This window comes from Lactuca virosa, chromosome 3, assembly GCF_052849685.1.
Source record: "Lactuca virosa cultivar CGN04683 chromosome 3, Lactuca_virosa_CGN04683_v6, whole genome shotgun sequence".
NCBI lineage: Eukaryota > Viridiplantae > Streptophyta > Magnoliopsida > Asterales > Asteraceae > Lactuca > Lactuca virosa.
Genome location: NC_136428.1, coordinates 43163598 through 43170381, shown reverse-complemented (window position 1 = coordinate 43170381; position 6784 = coordinate 43163598). Strand labels below are relative to the sequence as shown.

The 6784-nt window shown below is 32.2% G+C and overlaps 1 long non-coding RNA gene across 2 annotated transcripts; it reads right to left on the bottom strand.

Moving 5' to 3' along the window:
* Nucleotides 1-212: 212 nt before the first annotated feature.
* On the bottom strand, nt 213-3392 carry LOC145162288 (uncharacterized). 2 transcript variants are annotated; one of them, XR_013739019.1, is made up of 5 exons: nt 2992-3392; nt 1861-2121; nt 1275-1569; nt 844-904; nt 213-461 (listed from the first exon to the last, which is right to left on the bottom strand). It is a non-coding gene; the product is annotated as an uncharacterized LOC145162288 (long non-coding RNA). The 2 variants fall into 2 exon arrangements; XR_013739020.1 differs by having other exon boundaries at nt 1511-1569; nt 2992-3391.
* Between the last annotated feature and the right edge of the window lie 3392 nt (nt 3393-6784).

Here is a 6784-nt window from a genome sequence, read left to right as displayed (position 1 = left end):
TATTCAACCATTATAGAAGATGCAAATTTGATCAGATTATTTGGTTGAATACTAAAACTAAAAAACAGTATATTCTTTATCGGCTTATTCGGTTAAATAATTGGTGGAAATAACAACAATAATAACAAAATTTAGACGATCAACAAATAGAACTTATAGATTAAGTACCAATAACCATCTTCAAACAACATTCAGTTGGATATATAGCTAAGTAAAAATTTTAAATGAATTTATTATAACTGAAACTTATAAAATTAGAATTATCAAACATGAATTTGTTATCTCTAGTAGATCTAGGTATGCTACCAATTTGTCCCATTCTGGAACCTAAAATAAACAGATTAAATCACAAAATGTAACAAATGTTCCCAGATTTGGAATCAGATCTCAGTTTTCTTCACTGGATCATCCTCAGATTCGTTCTTGACCTCTATCAAGAAGCAACCTCCTCTGACTCTAAGCTATATCAGTAAAAAATGCCAAATCAACATCAGTGTTAACGTTTGTAAATACCTTGAAAACTGTTATTTGGAAAAGAGTCAACATGTTACAAGGTTTTTTCGAGTAGAATAGTGGAATTAGTCAAGGATGTTACATATGTTTATGTTCATAATTCCCAAAATAATCGGTTGTTAATTCATATAAGTTTATTATTGCTTTTTTTTCAAAAAAGGACCAAGCTAAAGTAATTGGCAATAGACAACACCATAAACTCATAAACAGTTCAATCGAAGTAAGCCCTAATTAATATTTAGTTGGTTCTCATTCAATCAAATTGACCAAAATCCTAGCGGGATTTAAATATCAAAAACCTAATCAATTTGAGATGTGAAACAAATATACCTCATTTTAACCAGCAAACATGGATGAAAACGACGCCCATCACAAACAATGTTCCAAAAACCTAAAAAGAATAACATTGCATATTAACAGTTATAGGTGAATTTTTGCAACAAACTTTCACCTTTTTTCATATTTTATGATACAAAGTTGTAAGTTTAGTTCATCCAATAAAAAATATGACAAAATAGAACTATTATACATGTAAGAAAAAAAACAAAAACACATGGATAAGAGAATACACACATATATGGTGTAAATGCAAGTTTGTAAACAGGGTTCCTTAAAGTGAACTTAAATATATTACCCAAGACCTGAGGAAAATGAGAATAATACCAATTTATGCATTTTTTTTTTCATACGTTGTAAGCATGTAGAAATCTCATACGTAATTAGCTAACATGAATAAGTGTGTCAAATAAAAATAAGCACACCTGCTGTTTTAAAGACTTTCAAGAAAGAGAGAATGAGCTCACACATATAATATGTAAGAAAGAGTTTTTGAGTTCTTAACCCCCTCCATTGGAGTCAAAGTCGAAAAAAAAGGAAAAGGTGAGGAATCCGGTTAGGGTCAAGGAACCGTAGGTTTTTGAGTTCTTCAAGGTAAGGATAAACCTTTTCTTTTTGTTGTATTTTCCAACAATTTCCCATCATGCACATTACTTTTTACCTTGTATTGATCACCCCCACACAACAAGTGTTGCAGCCTCATTACATGCCTCGAAATAACTGAAAACATCATCATAAAGGGTATTTTAGGTATTATTGAAAAAAAAGTTTGTACAAGAGTGTAATGTAAAAAGTGTGCAACAAATATCTTGGTTTCACCCAGATGTGCTTTCATATATTGGATCTAGAACTTGTTCCATAACAAAACAGAGCACACACATCATACATAACACACACATACATATCGCAGGCACATACAAACATGTATAACTTATCTTATAAATTGGAAACACAAAATTTATAAATAAAAGAGAAATCAAAAGAAAAAAAAATCCAAGGGAAGAGACCTACATGTTAACTCTTGGTCTTCAAAGTCAGTTTAACTCCGGATAATTTTCTTCACTTTTCGGCTGTCCCATGGGAGGTATGTGTAATCCGCAACAATAGAATATTACTTTCCTTTAAGACTAATACAAAAGAAAATAGAATTGAAAATCCTTAAACTCTATATTTTGATAGAGCCAAGGAATAACCTTCAGGTGGATGACGCAATGCAAGCTTTTAGATTTATAGGTGTGTTGCAATCGATATCCACAATCAAATGATTAAAAACTGAAGCATCAAAAAATAAACAAAATCAGTAAGAAATGAACCAGTTAGAACTTTGAAGCTGTGAGAGCTTTAAAACATCTATTATGAATAAAACTTGTTAAAACTCAAACCGTTAGAGCAAAAATGAGTAAAAAATCTAAAACAATTACAAAATGGGAAAATCGAACTTTAAGGGTGGAAAAAAGAGGTGGTGAGTATGTTAGTTTCTTTAGAAGTCAAGGTGTGCACATCATATCCTGTAATCAAAGAAATAAAAAGATGGTTAATGATTTGATATGCTCAAGGCCCTCAAATTTGTTTGGTTTTTGAGCTTTTGTCACTCCAATATTTTGTTGTCGGACACTACTATTATAGGATCTTCATCAACCAGCCTAGACATTGTGTCCTATAGTCAGTCAAAGTTCATGGGTTCCATATTATAATCCAATGCATGAAACAACAAAATGATTCGTAATCTCAAATAAAGGAAGTAAAGTAATGAAAGCAACCTACCTTAAATTCAAAATCATAGAAGTTGGATGCTTGTCTGAAACAAAATTAAAGAATCAAGGTAAATGGTAGTCTGGTTGTCTTGACAATACAATGCAGGCAATACTTCTTTTTTCCATGTCGGCTTGTTTCTGTGGGCCATATTTCATTCACACCGACACCTTTAAGCGACATGGCAATACAATAATTCTAGATTATCAAAGTCGAGGATAAAAAAGAGCAAATCAAAGGGTATGTCTATGTCATGTAGCTTTCCTTAGATGTTACTTCAAGGGCCTAGCTTTGATAAGGGTCGATAGAGAGGAAATATAAATCAAACGTAAAATATCATTACAACACCAAAAAACAGAAAAGGAATGTTGATATAAAACATAAACGTACCAAATGTGAAGAGATTTGAAGCTTCTGAGGAACATAGTCGGTTGTTTGGTGGAGTGTGCATAGACAAAGAGCAACAATGGTGGTGGGGATTTTCTGTCATGGTGGTTGAAGGCAGTAGGGGTTACGAGATGGTGGTTAGTTGGTAATGGTGGTCGATGGTGATTCTTTGCCACCAGATCGTGATTGTGATGGTCGATAGGGGAGCGAATGATGGCTTGCGATGGTCTTCGATGAAGGAGTTTGGAGATTATGCTCGCTATGGTTTCTCATTGTGGGGGAGGGTTATATAAATGTCGAAGAAGATTAACAGAGTTATACCATTTCAGGGCGGAAGAAAGGGCGACGTAGAGGGGACATTGTTGAACCGGATAGGGAATGGACCTGGTAAAGAGCATCGAGATTTACACCCCGTTCCCGAGTTGTAGCAAAGAAAAGAAAGTAAGGAGAGAAAAAAAAGAAAAGAAAGGAAACAAAATTCGTCTTTTGTTGTTCCTGAGTTGGAGAAAAATTGAAGGAAAAATAAATATTTTGTTCATTCTCTCCAAATCCTTTCAAATTGGAAGGAAAGTTAGAAGGGACAGTGATCATTCTATTTCCTTCCACTTCATCCCTTTAATAAAACCCGGGAACACCAATTTCTTTTATTTCCTCTCACTTCCATCCATTTCTTTTCTTTTCTCTCTTTAAAATAAACTCGGGAATGGGGTGTTAAGGTTTACGTTGACCAAATAAGAATCTTACTTTTTCAATGCATAAAATGGTTGTATATGATGCTTTAAGGGTTATACCTCTTAAAATTCAGCATTTGAGGCTAAATGCTTATTAAAGTGTGTGTATATATATATATATATATATATATATATATACACACACACACACACACACACACACACACACACACACATAATATTTATTAACATACAACTTATAATTTGTTCATTCAATATCCGAGACAACTTATACCGTGGATTTATAAGAAGTCTATTCACATTTTAGGATAACTTATAATCTGTACAATTAAGTTTTGGGACAACTTATGTAATGCATTTTCAGTTCTTCATATAAAATGGATTCAAAATATGTAAAATTTAAGTTTTAGAACAACTTATAAACTGCATATATACACACCCACACCCACACCCACACCCACAACACAAACACACACCCACATCCCATACATATAGCTTGCACATACACACACACACAACCACACTCAGATCATAAACACAAATAGAGAACATATATATAAGATTATAAACAGAAATAAGAAACAAGAATATACTAATCATATAACTTACAGTATAGAGTTTAAATCTTAGAGATTCAACAAAAAAACCCACATTTACTTATTAGAAATTCACCTGCCACAAGTCTATATCAATATGAGCATGTCGTGGTCTCGAACCGGCATAACTCGATTTTCGTTCTCAAAATCTACCACTTAACACTCTTTACCTTAAAAGTCAAATATACATATATGGTGGCACAAATCCGACTTACAAAATACCTAAAATTAGAAATCAACGGATTGAGATGTATACCAACAAAGCCTTAAAACAAAATTTACAATAATTGTGTGGTGAAAGTAGTGTTTTGTTTAGATGGAGTTTGGTTATATGTAGAGAGTAATGATGGATGATTAGGGAGATTGAGCATTACCTCTTTCGGTTTCCAAGTTAAATAAAATAGTCATGTGAGAGTGAAATAGGTTACGAACGACAACCATTGGACTCCACCATGTAAAATTAAAACCCTAGATATAGAGAAAATCGGGAATTAGTGCCGAGATTTAGGTTGAAATTTTGAAATCCAATTAAAAATTTAGCATATTTTTTGGGATTTGAGGAATCAGAGAACTGAATGGATTGGAAAAGATAGAGCGGGAAAACACAATAGTGGGTAAACAAGAGGATGCTACATGTCTCCAAAAAATAGCGGGTAAACAGGAGGATGCCACGTGTCTTCCAAAACTATTATTTTATTATAATAGAGAGATATATTATATTAAATAAATAAAAAGTACCCATAAAATCTTTCTCCTTGGTTCACAACACTTACTTCTTGCTTTATGAAAAATGAACTCAAATGAAGAAGAAAACGAAATACATACCAGGTGCAGGTCAAAACCAAAAAGGAAGTTAATTACGCACAAAAAATACAAAAGAAAGCAGATCGAGAGGCGAATGGGAATATATCACCGGTTTTATGTTTGTATGTTCACCAACAAATCGAGCAGTAAAGATGGAGAGATGAAGGCAGACCTTCATCGGAGAAGGGTGGAGGTCACCGGAGTGTTGACGGGAAAGGTGATTCAAGATGGAGGACGGTAGAGAAGAGAATCCCAACTGTCATTGTGTATTCTGTTCCTACTGTGTTCTATGGTTTTGGGTTGGACTAGAATTTTATGATTTAGTCCCATTGGATTTGGTCAAAGTTCTACCATGTTCATGTCTCGTGTCCATCAAACACTATTTGAAAAAGTCTTGTTCTGTGTTGTTCTGTCCAGTCCCACCTACCAAATGTTGTCTTAGCAAGGAAAAAAAACTTATTGCTTATTAACGTATCAGTTAATAAGTTAGATGAGTTAACTTAGAAAAAAATAAGCTATAAACTATTTTTATCCGAACATTATTTTAGCTTATAGCGTTGTGGAACAACTATAAGTTAATAAACTCCTTTGCCAAACATTCCTAACTTTATATAACTTTAAAATACCTTTTTACAAAAAACTTACATTTCAACCTCGAATTATGGATCTTGGCTTTCGGACTAAAAAAAAAAACTTTCGATTTCGAGAAATCGATTCTTATATTTTTACTGAAATCTAACAGAAGGTAAAGCATAATAAATGAGAAGTAGACACCACATAAGAACTTAAAGCAATGTTTTAAGAAACATGTTTGGATGGGCTGGTTGGACCGGGAATGGAGTGGTTCAACTATCAACAATTTTATGCTTATTTTCTAGGCATGAACGAACCGACCACTTTTTTATAAAAATCTCATTAAACCAGTTAAATTGAGTCGTTAAAATCCCTATTAAATTGGTGTAATTGGATATGATGGTCTTTTTCAAATCCATTTAGATTTCTCTTATCATATTATACATCTTTTGTTTGATAACCGGTTACATATCTATTATTTGCAATTCCATAAAGTGAATATGAAAACTATTTGAATATGAGATAATCAAATTACACTTGACTTAAATTCTAATGATGATATTCGTTAATTTTGTAGACCCTTAAAATTACAAAGAACTCTTTCTATTGGATATTTGATAAGTTTTTCTTTATTACTTAAATAATATGGTTTTGTTACTAAAAGATGATAAATGTTATGAAACTTTTTTATTCTGTTTGGTAAATATTATGAAGCTTTTTGGTACTAAAGTATGTAATTGATACTCAGATTATGTAAATTTTGGAAACCAGATTGATTCGACGATCGAACTAGGAATCATTCATCAGTTCAACTAAAAACCCATTTTTAAAACATTGATTAAAAGATAGCATCCCATTGAAAAGAATGATATTGGACAATTCAAAATGACCATTTCGAAAATAAATAAATAAATTTTTTAAAACTGCTTGATACTAATGTAAAGAAACACATTTATATATTTTTTTAGATCTAGAATTTCTTTTTTCACTTGGTGGTTATTTCGAGTTAATGCAAAAAAATAGGTCTAAATACATTTATTCTACAACATGATGTGGTTATTTTCATAATACCCCTGTTTTTTTTTTGGTTTGTACTCATATTTTTTTAAAATTAAACGTTAAGGCTTTATT